General features: G+C 41.0%; 1 protein-coding gene across 3 annotated transcripts in view; it reads right to left on the minus strand.

Moving 5' to 3' along the window:
• Positions 1-7194, minus strand: part of YES1 (YES proto-oncogene 1, Src family tyrosine kinase) — a 50716-nt gene extending 43522 nt beyond the window's left edge. For 2 of the 3 annotated variants that reach the window (XM_071554718.1, XM_071554719.1), the window contains exon 1: positions 6876-7194. The gene's annotated coding sequence lies outside the window, so the exon portion shown is untranslated. Of the gene's footprint in view, positions 1-5190; positions 5274-6875 lie in introns of those variants that run through there. The other variant, XM_071554720.1, reaches the window with a different exon arrangement.
• Positions 7195-19570: the final 12376 nt, after the last annotated feature.

Here is a 19570-nt window from a genome sequence, read left to right on the forward strand (position 1 = left end):
TTCACGGGTAACTGTTTTCAAAAGGAATAGTATTTTGCTCTATGCTGGAAGTGTTTCTGAATAGAATATTTAATTTTACTATGAAAACAGAATTAAACATGGTTGTTCATAGTGGGACTAGTCTACTCTTTATCTCTCTCTGATGCATGTTTTTCAGTTAGGTACGGATGAGCTGATCTGGCCAATACTATTATAACCTTGAATAATCCTTTAAACAAATATTTAACATTGGTATCAGTTAAACACACCCATCCCTCTCTCTGTTTTCAGGACTTTATCATTCTGTTAATGCATCTTTTATCCTAGAACATATGGCAGGGGGAATCCTAAAAAACCAAAACATACTTTGGCAAAATCCCATATATCACATGTCTCAGAAAACAGAGAGCACACTTACATTTTAAAACATTGCTGCTGGAAGAAAAGGCAGAATCAGAAGTGCCATCTGTTGCTCAAAGAACTCATTCTGAAAATTTCTCTCAAACAAAACTTTCAAAAACATTTACCTGAGTAATTAAGAATTTCTCCTGAATTGAGTGGATTAAAAAAAAAAAAACACAAAACCAAAAAAAAAGAAAAAATTCTAACAAATCCCAAAACATTTATAGGAATGATACACAACTCACCTGGGCTAATAATAATGCAAACTAGAGAGAGAATGGTCTTTGCCCTACAGAACTTACTTAAGTCTTGCATAAACTTGCATTAATAAAAAGAAAAAAAAATCCCTATTTTCAGGTTCGCTTGTCACTGAAGTATTGCCAAGATTTTCTAGTAAGAGAAAATACCTGTAAGATCATGAGATGCATTGCTACACGTGTTTGCAGCTTCATCACAGCATCACTAAGTTCACAGCTCTAAGAAACACATAGTATTTCAACTAAACTACTGCAATCAGAACTAGTCACAAATACTAAACACTACGGATCAACAAAACACCAAAAGTCATAAAATGTTCTGCTGGCACATTCTGTTTTCAGCTCAAGAAGTTAAGGGAAAAGAAACACAAAACATTTGCTTTAATCACCGTAAGTTTTCCTCTCATTTCATCTCACCTTTGCTTACCCCTTACATGAATATAAATGCCACATCTTTACACATCTTTAAAATGTGAATTTTGCTATTAAGTACAGATTTTTAATTTTTAAAATGTTCGAAGACCACCGTTTTATACAAATTTCTGATCGAAATGTCACACTCAATTCTCTGTTTCTCACAGACTAACCTGGTTAAACTTCTAACCAAAACACTACGCATTTTTTCTGTTAATATGCTTCTGAAGACCTCAGTTTGGGAATAAGTAAGGTAAGGTTTTAGTTTCCAACTGTCGTTAATTTCCAGAAAAACAGCATCAAAATCAAGGCAAAGAAAGGAGAGACAACAGAACTAACAAAATGTACAACTCAACTTACAGATTTGTTCTAAACACTTTACAATGAAATATAAAACTTTTGTATTTATTTTCAAGTTTCCTTCCTCAGCCTCAGCTTTGCTAATGTTTAATTTCCTACAGTTTGGCAAATGAATGTTAGTTTCAGATAAATGTGTAGTTTGAAAACAAGAATATTTTCTAGATGTTAATTCTATATTCATTTTACAGTGGAGCATACTTTGACCAAAACATTACAAGTATTGTTCATCTTTGAGGCAGATGTAAAGCTAAACCTATTAAAATACCAGCTGTAATGAATCAGACCAGAAGTCCACCAAGCCCAGACACTTCTGAGTAGACCACTGGCTCACACCATCTGAGATACTGGGCAATCCTGGATGCTAAGGAAGGAAGCCTATGAACCAGGAAAGCCTGCGGCTGTGCTATCCTTGGTGCAGGCTCTCAGTTTCTGGACTCTTGAGTACTATTACTGGGAAAATAGAGTATTTATGTTGAACAAGCTAAGCTGGTAAAGATCAATCAGATACAGGAAGAGTATGTAAACGAAGAGAAGGACTTTGGAGATTTGGTTTTTTTTTTACTCTTCTGTGACTGTCAGTCACAATCTGAGCTTCCAATAAAATGTTCTTGAAAAGCAAGAAGATACATGTAACAACTGAGACCTGTATTTCCTTTGTCACATTTTAAACATAAACATTAACTTTGTTATCCAACCATACTTAAAATAACTTACAAAACCGGAATTGTTTGCTATTAATTTGTTGCAAGTCTTCCTTTCCTGGCTGACTGCCAAAACAGTTATAATGCTATACAATTGCAATACACAAAAGATCCATAGCACCCTCTAATTACTCTTTAGATACCTCGCACAACCACTGCCTTTTCTTACAACTGTGAGGGCACTAAGTAGGGCTGAAAATTTCAAAACCTTTAGCACCCGTACTGTATTTTATTCCCGAGGCCGAAGTTTGCTTGCACCATCAAAGTGTGTGCCTGAACTACGGGCAAACATTTGGAACATGAACACTGTCCTCCACTCCGACCTTTCTTTTGCTAAAGGGCTGTCAGTTCTGGTAAGCATAAATGAAACCTGACTGCATTTATACTCCACCATTCACACTCTGAATAAAACACTATTACTGCCTCCGTCTTGGAAGTTTAGAAAGTGCTCTGGGCATGTGCAAACAAAGGAAATTAACCCCTCTAAATCAAAGTCTTACAACATGCTGACTTTAAATGTCTGATTAATGCCATAAAAATCTTCTGAAAGTTTGTCCACAATGAAGTTAAAGGCTCTGATCTACAAAGACTTAATTAAGAGGGTGTGTTTACTCAACTTCACGGTCAAATACTTATCACTTCTGTAAGCCTGGTCTAGCTGACCCTAAAATCTGAATTGAGGGGATGGTTCAACACTTCCAAAGAATCGTTTTCCCAGACCTCTCTAGACCTCTGGTGTGAAGAAAGCCACAGAAACAATAACAGAAACATCTTTTAAGCCACAGAATTTTTTCATATCCCTGAAGCAACAACTTGAAAGACAAACGATTTCATGTTCTGTAGTACCATCAAAATACAAAATTTATGTACACATTTAAGATATAAGAACAGTAAATATTGATACTTATTAGAGTCTCATATAACACTATTATAAAAGCATTTGCCTTTCAAAAATCAAAAAAACCTTTTTCCCTAACCTGGCTGTGTTGTATGTAATTTCCTATGCAACAACTAAAAGTACTCAAGAAGCTGAAATACAAATGATTCCAGACTGAGGTTTTACTTCCCCAGCACTCTCCAACCATACCCTGTAACATTACCTAACACCACAGTCAAAAAAAAACGAAACAAAACCCCAGCCTTGCCACAACAGTCAATGCAGCCTTAGATGTACTCAGTGATGATCCCTACAGACATGTCCCACTGGGCTGTGGGGCTCGGATACAAGCCAGGGCTAACAGTCCTCCCAGGAGTGCCTCAGCTTGAGGGCTTCATTTCAGCTGAGCATGACTTTGATCCACTGACTTACAGGACAATGTCATAAAACCTGGTGCTGTATTCAGTGCCCACCCAAGGCGACAACAGAGTATTTCCCATCCTATTTCCAGCTACCCTTTGCATTTTCAAAGAATTTTTGTCAAATATAAAGGGATCATAATTCATGCATAAGTAATAGCATTTCCTTACTCATTTTCTAGCATAAACGTTACTATCATCGTGATCTCTGATCCCACAATCAGCCATGCATGTTAACTTTACCTAGGGGTGCAGTCCCACTGATTTTAATAACTTAGTTTGGTGCCAGTTTCTGTTTTGATGTGCTAGCACCACCAAGGATAAAGCCCCATGCAAAAGGCAGTAAGAATGACCTCTTAAAACCTAAAATGAGTGGACAGCGTCTTTTTGATATGACTTTTTCCCTACTAAATTCAGTGTACACAGAGTCCAGGTTTGCCTTCAAAACCAGGAAATTGACAATACAATCTGGAACCCTACAGTTCTAAGTCACTGGTGTGAATGCAGCCAGGGACTGTAGTGATTGCAAGGGCAACCATAAAGCACTTTGTATTAAAAAAAAAGAAGAGTGGCTCCCACATCATAAAACCCATCACCATAGAACAGTCTCCTACTGGCACTCTCAAGGAGAACAAAAATTAAGTAAATCCTGAAAATGAGTTATCTATTTGGGCTGGTTCCTCCAGGACAAAAACTAACCTATTCTGTTACAGCAGTTAGAGGAACTACAGTTCTCCCTCACGGATCAATCTCTTCCACCAACAAGCACAGGACTTTCAGAACTAGAAGCCTGAAAACTTTCACGAGGACTTCACAGAAACCACAGGCTGTGTACATATGCACGGAAGGCATCCTATCTGAAAAAGGCTGCTTGACGTGACACAGCAGAATAAGGACGTGTTCCTAAAGTAGTCTTTATGCTAGTACTGACACCAATTTTTAAATTAACATCAAGGCATCTTATTCAAACAGTGATCAAAGTATGCTGCAAAACAGTTGGATGCAAGGAGAGAATATGGATGAAAGAACATACTTCTTTTAACTAACATTTTGAATGGAAGGAATTATCTATTGAAAATACACAGCTTTGGTTCGCAGGAAGCACATATAAGAAAGGTAAAACCATGTAGTTAGTTTGTTCATAAAGGAAGCTTTGGCCACATAAACTGACACGTGCTACACCGCAGACTTTCGCATCGCTGTCACATGACAGCCAACATTTATAAGACCAAAGAGAGCAACGATTTCATTCTTCAGGAGATGCAGAAGCATGCAAAGCTCAAAATAAAGAACATTCCTTTAGCGTAGAAGCATAGTTCTCTGCTCTGTTGCATGAATATTGATACAAAAACCTAAACCATGAATTTTTTCAATAATTCCGTTATACAGTATGCAGCACACCAAAGATTTGTTATTTCTCTATTTCAAATAATTAGCATTTTAAATATATTTTCAATTTTGTTCATTTGTTTCCTAGCTGAAGAACTGTTGTTGGGTAACAAATATTTCTCTCAAAATCTATCTTTATAATATGAAATACAGATTAAAGCCACCTTGGGCTCATTGTTCTCATTCTCATGTTATAGTACTGGGGTCCAGGTATTAAATAATTATTGAAAACTGGACCAGTAGCTCTGCAATCAGCAAAACCAGGGAGGCACCATTTCCTCCATCCATGTCCAGCCTGAGCTAAGCATTCATGTGAACTCTTTAGTGTGCAGGTTAAGAGCCCTCTTCTACCTGGCTTCCCCATTCCCACAAATTTTGTAGGAACTACTCACCTGGGAGACCTCTGTTTCCAAAGTTGTTTGAAATCAGCTAAGAGCCAGAAAAGTTATCAGAGGGACTGAAGTCACACAGATATTGTAGGTGCATTTGAGCTGCACCTGCTAAGGAAATAAAGCTAAGGAAGCACGTGGAATAATTAATCACTGGCAATCACTGCTACCCACTACTGTCACTCTTTCACACATCTGGTATCACTGGATCTTTTTCTTTGAAATTCAGCACAATGCCAGTGCTGCTGTCTTTCTGTTCCCATCACAATGCTACCTTGTCCCAAAACTAACCACAACACCCTAGATGTGCAAAACACACACACAGTAGTCTCCACTCTATGCCTATGCTCAGTAGAAACCTCCTGTGCAGCAACACGAGTAGGAAGCACAAGGTTTTGTTGTTTGGAAATGAATAGTTCTTACATCTCCGAAGCCTGCAGAAACATAGTTATGGCAAAACTATACCTACCAACGGAGAAACCGATAAGGCAATTTTATTAGATATCCCTCTTCAAGGTCGCACTTCCCAAAGAGGAAAGGAAAAGACTGAAGTAAATGTTTGTATCTTGCTTCCCTGACTAAAGGTCAATTTCGCTCAAAAAAATTGCCTGGAAATTCGTTCACCTGTCTATGAATTATTTAAACAATACACTTTCCTTGTCAACACTCCCAAGTTTTAAATTGGTTTTGGAACATTCTACCTCTGTAACTAAACCCGACCAGTCTCTGCTCAGGGTTAAATCCAGCAGCAACATCTGAATAGACTTTCTTAAAAACATGAGGTTCAGAAATATTTCTGTCCTAGTCTTCCCAGTGCAAAATGGACCATACCCACATGCACACCAGGGACCCGGAACAATAAACCCCGTAAATTCGTAATATTAGATAAGGCAGAAGACAAGCTAGCCCTTGGCCTGAGGGATGAGCACACAACTTTAAGCACACCAAGACTGCAGGTCCACAAAGCAGAGAAAGTTAAGTGCAGCCTCTGCAGGAACTGGGGCCTGTGTGTGTCCAACACATTTTTTTTCGAACTGTAAGGAAGACGAGAAGGCTTGATGAAGTGTGATGATTGAACACTTAAATTAATGACTCAGAAATGTAAAGCAGTCTTGTCTCAGGCTCGATGCAGGGACACAAACCAGAAAAGTGAGAGGAGGGGGGGCATGAATAGAAAACAAATCCACGCGGGCCAAGCTGCAGGCGACTCGCAAACCAATTTCCTGCATTTCGCCCTTTTACATCCTCCGGCCCCGCGCCGGGAGCCGAGCCGAGAGCGGCTCCCGCCGAGCAGCAGCCCGGGCGGAGAACGCCGGCGCCGGGGACGCGCGGCCAGCCCAGCCCGCAGCGCCCGCGGCAGCCCCGCGGGAAGGGCCGGGGGGCACCGGGCGGAGCGGGGGCCTCCGTCGCAAACTTGCTGCCCTCCGCCCGGCCCCGCCGCCCGCACAGCCCAGCTCGGCTCCCGCCCGCCCCCTCGGTCCCGCGGGCAGGGGCTCGGGGCCCGGAGAAAGTTGCCGATAAAGTTTCTGCCGAGAAGGGGCCGGGGGTGCGGGACGCCCCCGCCCGCGGGGCGCGGCGGCGGGGCGAGGCCGGGGGCCGGCGGCCGGGGCCTACCGCCTCCATCGCCGCCGCCATCGCGGCCGCCGCTCCCGCGGGGCGGCGGAGCGGGGACGCGGCCGGGGCCTCACCTGCCTCTCCTCGTCGTGGCGGGTGGGAGAAGGAGGGGGGAAGGGAGGGAAGGAAGCGGGCTCCCCCCCGCTCCTCCCGGAGCCGCGGCGACCCGGGGAGGGAAGCGGGGAGGAGGGGAAGGGAGGAGGGACGAGGAGCGGGAGGAGGGAGCCGAGCGCTCCGGTGCGTGCGGGAAGCCGGAGCCTCGCTGCGGGAGGAGGAGGAGGAGGAGGAGGAGCAGCTCCCTCCCCTACGGCCGGGCTCTCCGGCGGGCACCGCGGCCCCTCCTCCGCGCCGAGGTTCCCCCCATGCGCCGCGGGCCGGGCTCGCCGCGCCTCCCGGCCGAGCTAGAAGCGGCGGGGAGGAGCCGGGCGGCCCCCGCGGAGCCCAGCTTGGCGGCGCGGTCCCTCCTCCGCGCCGCTGCACACCGAGACAACATGGTGGAGGCTTGCGGGGCGGTGGGGAAGCAGCCGGGGTTGGCGCTGCCCCGCGGCTCGGTCTGCGCCCGGCCTGGGCTCCCAGGACTGCAGCCGGGGATGGGCCGGGGGGACCCTCGGAGGGGTCGATCCGCGGGCGGGTGAGATCGGTGAGTTCTCGGCAGAGAAGCTGAACCTGAAAGATTTCGGCAGCGGATTCCTTTGGCGCTATGCGTGAAAGGCGAGCAAAAATAACTTTTAAAGCTCCTCTCCCAGGCGTTTCCAGGAGGGACACGGCGTAGGCTCGGCCCATTGAATTTCTTTGGGGTCAAAGAGATGCAAAAGGGTCTTTCGGCAGTGCAGGGGAGCGAGGCGCTGCGGCGCCGGCGGGGAGCGCTGATCGCGGCTCGGGAGCGCCCAGGGATGCGCCACGGGACAGACCTGTCGCCCACACTCCGAGCAAACAAAGAACCAGCCTGTAAATTACGTACCCGGAACTCCAGGGTATTTAATGTTACGAGCTTCCCACTCATCACAGTTCCAGAAGTCAACGTTTCGCATTTTAAGAAATAAAAAATCGGATTTGTGTGAAGGTGGACTTTATGGAGAAAGGTGGTTTGAATGCATCAAGCTTTCGGAACTGCAGACTGCAGGAAGAAGGAACAGAAAGTTTAAAAAAAGAACACAAACTAAAGAACCAAAGTTACTGAAGTTTATATGAGAAAAGCAGCAGTTCTCATTGAGCATTATCTTACATTGTTTTCAGCTCTCTGAAAGTGAAATTTACATCTCTCGCCACTTTATTTGCTTTAAAGGCTGATTATAAAACAGTAATTGTATTGATCACTAATGATAATATTGTTTAATCTTAAAAAATATGGAGACAGGATGTCTATTTTGCAGGCAATGCTGCAGAGTAAAGCTATTTGTATTTTTGAATTTCAGATAAAGCAAATGCAGAACATGTACTTGCTTTTAGAGGGTCATAAATACACCAAGCAGTTAACAAAAAGGCAAAAGTGTTCCAGATTTGGAGACTCAGTACCATAAATTGTCATCATGCAATCCTGTTAGAGGTGGAGTTCATAATTTCCTGTTCAGTGAGGAGTCTAACATTATACAGAATTGATTTTTAATTTAGAAAGCAACAATGAGTTTTACAAATTGGCCTGGGTGATGAATTACTTAACTGAAAAGGAGTGTTTGCAGACTGGTTGGAGCTGTGGGTCTGCCATGGCTTTGTGGCACTGACTGGGCTTTATGGTAGTCTTGAGTGAGAGCAAAGAGTATAATTTGTGGGGGTTTGTATACACAGGCAAGCATTGCTGGGTGGTTAATTTTACAGCACAATGGTAAAACCTGCATATCTGAAAAATACAATGAGCCCTAATTGTGTCCTCATCTTCATTATGTTTCAGAATTACTCATTTATGGAATTGTAGTTAGAGACGTATTGGCAATTGCCAGCTGTTAGTGTAATTTCACTTCTGGGTTTCAGGTTTGGGGTTGATGGATGGGATTACGTAGCAGTCTTTTCTCACAGCACCTGGCTATGCCTGTGTGGCACCAAAAGGTTCTTCGTTGGGATTCTCAGTCTATCCTGCCTCTCCCACTGCTTTCTCTCCTTAAGACCAATAAAAAGAATGATTTGGTGTGTTTCTGAAAGTGAACTGTCAGCTGCGCCCTCCACTTGCTGCCTTATGTGTACATGTGCTTTCAGCTGCCACTGGGGCTGCACCAAACATTGACTTTGGTCAGTAGTGGAGAGACAGTCACACTTAATTTCAAACACAATGTGATTAAAATAGCAGAGCAGTTGGGGGGAATATGAGCTGACCAGTCCCATAATTGACAGCAAGCTCAGACTCACACCATATGGGTGTGAAAGAATAGATGAGGGTGTGAGTCGGGAGTCTTGGAGGCTAGACATGCTTTCACTGCAGTGGAAAAATTGGCTGTTTCTTAAATTGTCACATGCTTGTCACTGATAGTCTGCATGTTCCTCATTTTCATATGGAAATGTTGAACAGGTGGTTTAAAACCATCAAACTGCTGGTGGTTTAGTCTGTTTAGTCCTGCACAGGACAGGAGTCAGGGTGGCATTGCCACCTTTTTCCTTGCCAGTCTGCAATCTCTCTGCCAATGTTACCTGGGTAAAGTTCCCTTGCTGCTGCTGCACTGCTGTTCTTGAGTGGGTTCTCACATCTGTTGCGGTGCTGTGTATGCTATGAGCTGTGCAGGTGGACTGACACCTCTTAGTATTCACTAAGGAAATACCAGCTGAAACTGGCACCAGTCTCAGCTGCAAGTCATCCAAGGCCAGTGCCTGCTTTTAGGAGTTTCCCTTCTGTTTTATTCTTTTGGTTTAAATGAGTATTTTTAAACTTACCCAGGAAGAAGGAGGGAGGAGCTGCTCTCACGTGGTTTAGCATAGCTGGAATATGGTGTGAGAAGCTGCCGTTTGCTGGATACACTTTCCCAAATATCCCTTCAGACAGGCTCGCCATTCACTAACTCCTCATCTATGTTGCATAGTTAGTTGGCATTAATTTAATGTTGAAGATTTGTGCAAATAGTACATGAAGAATGACTTCCAAAATACAGGTTATCTTTGAAATTTCTCATATATTTGAATTACTTTCTAAAGAAAGGGATCATTTATATTTGTACCATTCCCAGTGTTTGAGTAATTTGAACAAAACAAAAATGTATGGTAAGATCAGGTGCACCTTATGCAAAAAAAAGTATTTTTAGAGTTATATGAGGGAATACAAGTGAAAGAGCAGAAAGAAAGGAGGACCAGAGGAATACAGATGGAGGAAGGCAGATTAAGATATTTCAGTCATTGATGTGGGTTCTGTGATTTCTAACTGGGGAATACAAGACTTGTATTCTGAGATTTTGAAAGAGATGAGTAGATTGATTCTCTGAAGTGCTTTAACAGTACATGCCAAAGGTTAATCTATGGCACACATGGAAACACCAGGAACACTGAGCCATTATTGAAAACACTTGGTGGGATTGTTTTCCAGCAATTCAGAATAAAAAAAAATTACTGTAGTGGTTCACTGTCTCCTGCAAACAATTTTTTCTGTTAAAAGAAATAAAAAGTTTTGATGGACCTAAGGTAATTCCTTAATTTTGAGACATAACTATGGTAGTCAAGGCCTCATCCTAGTTATCACTCTTTAAAACTGTGGAAAACAATAGAATTTTATAGTAGCACCTCCTAAAATTCATGGGCCAAGTTCCCATTGCTCATTGCACTGGGTGATCATATTACAAAAAGCAGTTTGTCTTGGAACTACTATTAATCACTTGCTTACTTCTAAGTACTGGCATCAATATTTTAATATCAAGGAGTTTATCAAAACATAGATGTTTCTTTTCAATCTGAAATATATTTCTTTTGAATCTGAATATTCTAAGCATAGTCAAATAAGTGGGTACCTTTTGTCTGTTAGTTTCTATTTGATATTCTAGAAGCTGTTGATAAAATCATTGATGTTTAAAAGTGAAACATCTTCCTTGGATATAATGGAAATTACATATGAGTATAGTAGTTCAGTAAGGAAATGGAGTGCTATGTCACTCTGAGATAGATCTATCTTTGTTTTCTATTCTGAAGCAAGTATGGAAGTTTAACATTTAAATAGGTGATTTTTTTTTTTGTTACAGATGTCCCACTTTGCCTTAAAATGCATCTGCATCTCCAAATGGCCATGATCTTTGTGTTTGGTACCCGCATCTATTTGCAAGATTAAATATTCTGTTCTTTCTCAAATAGCATTTCAGTTTGGTCTTGGATAACATGACTAATTACTTATGCATATTTTAATTTTAACAAATATTTGGCAGGTTCTTTTTGATAAGCATTGTTTCAAAGATTGTTTTTGAAAGCAAAAAGTTACTTTTGAAATCATGGTAAGCTTGGAAAACCCTGTATTTCCAAACCTGTAGCTATTTACATTTCTGTCACATCCAGTTACATCAGACACGCTGGATTACATTGTATAATGAAAGCCTTATTGCTGTACTCTAATCTTTATCTCTTTATATCCGATCTCCTTTGAATTGCACATGAGTATTGCTAATGGTTACTTAAAATAACTACTGCTTTTGTTTCAAGGGCAGTGCTATATATGATGAATACTTAACCCTGAACTGCTTTGACAGCAACTACACATCCTGTATCTTTGATTCTTGCATGATTTAATTTGGAAGCTTGCACAGGCACATTATTTTTTATTTTACATTGAAATTCATATTTGAAAAATCTGAAACCTGTGAAGTTATGCATGCTTGGGCCACTATGCCCTGAGAGATTTGGAATATGTTGCTCTCCTCCTCACAAAGCAGGTCACCCTTAGAATGGAAAGGGACAAAGAGTAGCAGAAGAAGTAGGTGTGGTAAAGCTGATCTGAACTGACATTAGTTTGGACATCACTGCTAAAGTCATTCATAGCCTTTCTGACCTCATTTGGTAGCCAGTATAAAGGAGCAATTTCTGCTGACTTTGGGAGACCTGCACATATATGTACTGGTTCTATTTATTTGTGCTGACTGCCTAAGATGTGACTGTGGGAGTAATGCTTAATAATGCCATTAGTTAATATGGTATCTAGGGAATACTGCTAGGGGATTCTGCATCAAAATCCCCTCTTTCCAAGGGCATCCTGAATTTTTACTGTTGAAAATATACTGTTGCAGTGCTTTTATACATGACTTCATAAAATAAGGCCAAGTAAAACAGAATTAAAAAAATATGCCCCTCATCATCATCAGTAGTTAAATCTTGCGTGAGACTCTGTATGGTCCTTTCCTCTCAGATACCACCCTGATTAAATATGAACAAATTTTTCAGGCCAATGTGAGTGCCCTTTTTTACATTTTAATTCTTAACTGATTTTGTAAAATGTTGTGCACCATTTAGACATCTCAGAAAACTGGGCATCCATCAGATGTGTGAGCTTTTTCTCAGCATACCTTCTATCTCTATTTTTTTCTCATGTCTTTAATTTTCGAATCATGATTCCTTCAGGTGTAGGTTACAGTCCCCTCAGGTCTGCTGGCATAACTACAACTATATTTTTTTGCCATAGTTTTGCAGTTCTGCCAGCATGATCTCAGTTTATGTCTCTGTGCTGGTTTAAAGGTAAACCGTCACAAGAAAAGAACCGAACTCAAGAAAGATTACAAGACAGAGTTACAATTTACTAAAAGGATTACAATAAATACAATGATACAGTGAAAATTTGGTTTTAACCCACAAAAAACCAGGTATGTAACCCAGCACTCTGGAACATGAACAAGTTGGTGGTGTGCTGCGTGCCACGTGGTCCCCCTGAACACAAAGTAAAAGAAAAGGAAGACCTGTTGATGAGGATGGTGGTCACAATTCTGTTGAGGTTCTGCTCCTCCTCTGGATCTAACTACTAGTATCAGAAGCCCACAGACCCCAGGCTTATATACACTTAGGTTCAGGTGGCAATGACCAGTACCTTCCCCAGGGCAGAGAGTTCCACAATTGGTGATGCAACTCTCTGAGTCATGGGATATTTTGGAATCTTTGATGGTCTTGGTCTTTGCAGCTGCCTATTATGCCAGTCCCTAATGGCCCATTAGCAGACATGACTCTCAGACTGGATGTGAAGGTGCTAGTGCCTCCCTGGAGGGGAGGTATCACAGCTGAGTCACTGGTGTGACGACAGAAACATTCCCATGCCTTGCAGGGTTCTTAAACACCCAGCCTGTAGCCTGAGATGTCAAGTGTGCTGTGAGAGGCTGCTGCAAAAGTTCTATTATTAACAGTCCATGAGAGATGACATAAAGGGTGTAGAACACACAGTTTTGGTTATACCCATATAGTGATAAACTGGTCCTGGCTGCTGTAACTAGGATAGTCTCCTCATAGTTTTGTAAAACCCAAGAATATATTGATGTAGTTTTGCTAAGGAGTGGCATATACACTGTTGTGCTCACTGACATGAGGAAAGAGGTAGTAACAGAGGGAGACCATTGACTTCTTGTCCCACCTCAGCTATAGCCAAAACAGTATGAATTTTCTGAAATTTCAGAATTTAGGGAGCCTCAAAGTAATTGCATTAATAAATGAGGAGAGAACAGCGGTTGTGAGGAATAGAAAAGACTAGATGGCTCTGTTTTCCTGAAGTTTAACTGTTACTTGACTCTGCATGCATCTTTCTTGATTCCTGCCCCACTCCAGGTAAGTACCCTTTCGTTTTCTTATCACTATCTGCTTTGTTCCTGTGAAGCAGCTGCAGTCTCTTCCATTCTTCCCCGAGGATCTGCGTTGGAGTGAATGAGAGAGTAGTGTCCCAACTACTCAAGAGGCAGATCTTGTAGAAAGATTGGTTCTTAAAATCTGAAAAACATATGAAGATATGGAAAAAGCCTGGGTTTATTAAAAGCAGAACTTGTAGCCATTCCCATGGTTAATGATTGTCAGTATTGTTTGCAAGAGTTTTCAGTACCTAGAACTACCCCAATTCTGCTGCTTAGGCAATTGCCTGCCTCACTGCTCTGACACTTGCAACGTGAAAATCTGCTGCTTTCTCATGTTAGAAGGAAGAAACTTTCCCATCTAAGTTGTAGAGAAGCACAGTCTTTTTTGAAATGTTGGAAGTCTCACTTGCAGATGTCAGGGATATGCTTTTTGGGATAGGTGTTAATAGTACATTCACATCTGACTTGACAGTAAGTAAGCCTCTGCACAGGCTCACTGCACATGTAGGGGCTTAATAGATATAAGGTGAGTCCTCCAGAAACTGTTTGCATATGCTCTCAACAAGCCAAAGAAGCTGGTGATGCTCCATTTTCCAAGGCTACAAAAGCTAAGCCAGCATTTCTTTGCACTTAGTAGGAATGCAGAGCTGAAACAGACCTCCTACCATGCAACAACTGTTATGAGAAAATAGTAGTGCCTCTCCTTCTCCATCCCCTGCTTAAAAAACCTAACATACAGGAATGAATAGAGAAAGAAAACTGCTTCAGAGTTGGTCATCTTTTTGTTCTGCAGGCTCCTGAGTTGTTCTGATGTTTTGTCACTGTGCGTTTTGGGCATCTGGCTTTCAGGAGAAAAAAGAAGCAGAACAGAACCAAACCTGAATCTCCCTTTCTGAGTGCTGAAGCACTGATTGAACGTTGTGGCTGCTCAGAATGTTTTTGTTCATGTTCTTCAAAAGGGAAAAAACACTGCTATAAAGGTCCAGGAGAAGTAAGTACATGCCATGAATTCAGAACTGAAAGCTGTAAAAATGACAAATCTATCTATCTATCTATCTATCTATCTATCTATCTATCTATCTATCTATCTATCTATCTATCTCTACCTCTATCTATCTATCTATCTATCTATCTATCTATCTATCTATCTATCTATCAAGGGGAGTTTTTACCAACATATATTTATACAAATTCTGAATTATTCTAAGAAAGGCAGCTGGCAAATAGTTTTTTCTCCACCTCTCTTCCCACCTGCCCTGGAATATACAAGTAATTGATCCTGCTGTTTCAGACAACTGTAAACATTTGGATGGAATGTAAAAATCTTGGATTTTTTTTTAAAATATAATATTTCACTATTTTCTTGTGTTTCATACATTTCATTAAACAGTTTATTGAAGCCAGATAACCTTGCATGTCTGGTTTTGATTTTTCATGGAATAAATTTTAAATGATAGGATACAAAGATACATTTATAATTCTCATAACGGACAATACTAGTTAATAATATGCAGACAAATGTAACTAAATAAAAGAGGAAAAATACTAGCTAAAGAAAAATACATGGCTTTAAGGATTACATTAATATGGCTTACATACCGCTTCATTCTGCTTATTTTTCCTTTCACTTTTGGTTAAAATGGGATTTTTCCAAAGCACAAGAATTTCCTTATCCTTCTCCTCTTTCCTTCAAAATGGAGCCTATTGAAAATCAGACTGCGTGTTGAAAATTGTCCCACATTTTTGCTTTTGTTTTCTAATGGGGAAGAAAAATAAACCACAGAAAGTTCAAAAGTATTTTGGTTTTAAAATGTGGGCTTGAGACATCTTTGATGCATCATCATAACAGCTAGAAGGGATGCTATTGTTCTTGATGGAAAATGGAATCCATTTAGGAGCCCTAGATGATGGGGGAAAACGAGGGACCTAAACCATGACAAACTCATGATGAGTAATAACAAATCATTCTCAAGAAAAACATTTAGATTTTCTTGGACAGTTCAAAACATTTTGGATTCTTTTTTTACTTTCCCAAAGGGACATTACATTGTTTTGGCAGAACCAACTTTTTCCTGTGGAAAAAAATATTACAAGAACCATTTTTCTATTAAAAACCATGAACAGAAAATTTTGGAGCAGCAATAGAGCAAAGTAGTCAAGCCAAAACCAAGTGCATTTGAAAATGTCTTCTCAGAAGAATCTTATGACTGCTCCAACCTAGCAATAAGAATTTTATTTGAAGATAAGTGTATTGCATACACACCAAACATGACCTGATGAAATCCATGTAGCATAACTTGGTGTGTTTCAACATGTTTGAAATACAATGTTTCACAGAAGCACTTGAAAACTGTTTAGAAATGTGAAAGAGCTCTGGTGGAAGGCTTGGACCTTTGAGGTGAAAAATCACATCTGAGATTTCACAACTGTTTTGCTAAGACTGAGCATTTTTAAAAAACTGAACACCGCTTTTTTGAAAAAAAAAAAAAGTCTAATTCCCCAAAGCAAAAGTTTGTATGTTTAGAAACATAATTTTGTCTTTAGGAATATATAACAAAATTCATCATTATTTAATATTTAGAGGCATAATGCTAAATTTGGTTTCAAAAAACAGACACAAACCTCTTTTTAACGGCAACGGCAAAGTATTTTGGAGAAACGTATGAGATGCCATACTGAATTTTTAAGTTACAGATAGTTAGGACAACCCACCAGGGAATTTTATATCCTCTTAAAAGTTGCTGTGAGTCACTCACTTTTTAGAACTGTTGACTTCTCAATGTCTGTTTTTCAAGGCAACTTGCGCTTTAAGTATGACAAACCTTGCACTGGCTTCTTCTGTATCAGGGCAAGCTTCATCATGTCAAGGGAACAGGAGACAGAGCCTGTTATTTCCTATTACCCAGGTTAATCACATGCTTTTCTCAGTATAATAAACAGATGATTCAGCAAGTTTAAGAGCTGAAGTGACTGACAAACCAGTCAGTGTCAAGCACTCTAAATATCTATTACCACCTCTCAGATTTCACCTGCACTTGACTCCTGTGCCAGGCAGAAACGTCCCATGTGGATAGAGGGACTAAGAGATGGGGATTGCAGAGCCTTGGGCAGTACAGGCTTAAAGGACCGATGAGCAAAGACTGCTGAACAACAAGCCAAATGCAGACCTTGGTGGGTAGATGAAGATGCCTGTTGACGTCATGCCTATTAGCCCATGGATCATTTGGTCAGCTAAGTTATATGAACTTTCCCCTGGTTCTTGCAGGAATGTATATTTTTTTTATGTTATTTGTGTGTACAGTTTTCACAATGAGATGCTAGGCCTTATGGCAGGTCTGTTAGGTGCTTTCATAATAAAAAATACAGTACTATAAACAATCTTTGCTAGTCCAACACACAAAATGGCCACTAGCAACTCTGAGCTTCATCACACCCCAGGGAATGGAGGTTGTGCTATTGAAGGGCCCAGGATCACTGCAGATTTAACCAGTTAAAATAGAATTGCTCTGTTTGCTGCTTGGTGTTTCTGGGAATGTCTGGGAAGTCAAACTAAAATGGAAGAGTGGATTTCATTGCTGAGGGCTCCCCCTTGGAGCTCTTGTGGCTCTTCACTGGTCAAAGAAAACAAATTACAAGCGAGTCCTGCTGAGGTTTGAAAGGCTAGGTTTTTTAGTCAACATCACAAGACACTGCTGTTTATTAATACACTCAGTGTATGTCAATGTAATTTTTCTCATCTTTCACCATTCTTGATGATGTTTTTCCTATGATTGATTCGTTAGTCATTTCTGTAGGCAGCTTGGCAGCTGTTGCTGCAATCCATTTGTTAACTGCAGTTGGCTCTGAATCTAACAAAATGCAACTGCACCCTCTTGTGGAAGCTGGTAAGTAGATTGTTTTGGTTTCCTGGTACGACCTGGTTTATTTTTTTCTGAACAAGTCAAAGGAAAACAAATAGCAGAAGTGTCCTGAGGCCACACAGCAACAAAGCTTCCTGGAGAACTTCAAAAGAATAAGCCGCAACTTTGGAATGTCTGAACTCGGATAACCTTTGAAGACAAACTTCAGTGGGGAAGACCTTCAAATGTGCCCTAGGAGACCTTCCTGCCCTTGGCTTTTGTGGTAATCTTTGTCACAATATATTTTTCAAGAGAAACAGGGTTGGTATGGCTATGTGCATAGAAGTGGTACATTTACATGTAAGCCTAAGGACAATTATTCAATAGAAGTATCCAACATGGACCTGAAAAATATCTTATGTTCATTCTCTGTACATGCAAATCCATGAACACAGATGTCAGTCTGCCTCTGCCTGTATGTGCTAATGGAAATAGTTCATGTTCTTGAAGGCAAATACACTTGTGAAGGGAGTAGGTTAGGTTGCACAAAAAATGGTTTAACTTTGAACTCTTGTAAATCTCAACATGTCTTTTTTTTTTTCTCTGCAACTCCTGTGGACACTTTGTTTAACAGAAGTGCCTTTAAACTAGTAAATACATTTATACCCTGGTCTGTGATGAGTGGGGGGAGGGGCAGCACAAACTCCTTCAGCTGCTGAAGCAAGTATATTGGCATGTCCACCTCTCCTATTCTGCATCACACGGGATTGCCGAGGGAGGCTCATGCAATATTTACCTTCATTATAAAAAAAAAGAAAAATTGTTTACAAGAAATAATTTTCCTGAGAAAAAGCCTCAAACTTTTTTTTTTCACTGTTAGTGTGGACACAAAGACTTTCTGATTAAGATAAAATGAAAGAAATATGATTGAAAACTCAAAGTCCTTCATAAAGAGAGACCCTCACTGATAAAAGGGTAAAAAATGCCCTAAAAGTAACAAAGTATTTGTGAAATTATCACTTTCCATGAGTAAATTTTAAAGACATGGTATTGAAAATCCTATATAGTTTCTAATACGGAAGGTATTCAAATGCATTAAGCTCCCATGGAAGCAGCAGCTCTCTTTTCATGGGCCACAGCACTGCTATTCTTTCTCAGAGCAAAGAATTAACCCAAAACATGCTCAGATATCGGTTAGAAAGCTGCAAGAATTTGTCTTGCTCTCTACAAATGGTTAATTAGGGGAAAAAAAAAGGAAAAAAGTAACCGTCATATAGCATGTATGCATGTATCCCTCATGTAGAATTTCATGAGGTGAGATGGTTTGCATTTTTAGGTCTGAACACATTCTTGCACTGCCAGCATGTCTCACTGAGCAATGAAATACAACCTATCGAAACATCTGGGTGGGCTAACTGAATTGAAGAGGATGGTCTGAAGCTGAGTCTCAGAAGTCATGGTCCAATACTAACTTTATCTTACCTGTGACAGAGTTTCTGCACTTCCTGAAGTTCCACAGTGTCTAAAATTTGTCTTTCTGCTTGCTTCTCTACTGCACTTTTGCTCTGACTTTAAAGGACCCTTTGTCATTCGCTGATGGTACATGTTTCTGCAGTCAATATTACTGGTATTACTAAGGGTAAAGCCTCATTTTACTCTCTCTGTTGGCTATCTGTACTCGTGCTATACGCTGTACTTTGTCTGTTTCTGGCAGAGCAGTGGTAAGCTTGGCACTGTGCCGGCTGACTCAGGAGGAGCAGCTACAGTTGCAGGTCTCTGGAAGGTGTGGCTTGCATGGCCTAGCCTTTGGGCTCTGTGGGCTATCACAAAGGAAAGAAACAGGTACTCTCATGGCTGTTGACATTGTAATTTTGTTACACCTTTCCACAGGGCATGGAAGTATGCATTGGTGGATGACAAAAAGAGTTAAAAGCATCCTCATATATGAAAAAGCTGCTTTTTGGACCTCTATGTGCACGCTTTGTGCTGCCAAACTCAGAAGAGATCCTCTTATTACTCTTCAACCACAGGAGCTTAGAGCAAGTATGGATGTGAAGTTTATGCAGCTGCATCTTCCTTTCAAGTTAATTATATCACTCCGAGCACTTCAGCTATGATTCTACACTGCAGTGCCTTGTGCTTGAACCAGCCTGCCTTATTCCCTGGGTGCCTGCCACAGAGGTTGCCTTCCTGCTGAAATACTGGCACATTACC

Source organism: Pithys albifrons, chromosome 4, assembly GCF_047495875.1.
Source record: "Pithys albifrons albifrons isolate INPA30051 chromosome 4, PitAlb_v1, whole genome shotgun sequence".
In the NCBI taxonomy this organism is placed as follows: domain Eukaryota; kingdom Metazoa; phylum Chordata; class Aves; order Passeriformes; family Thamnophilidae; genus Pithys; species Pithys albifrons.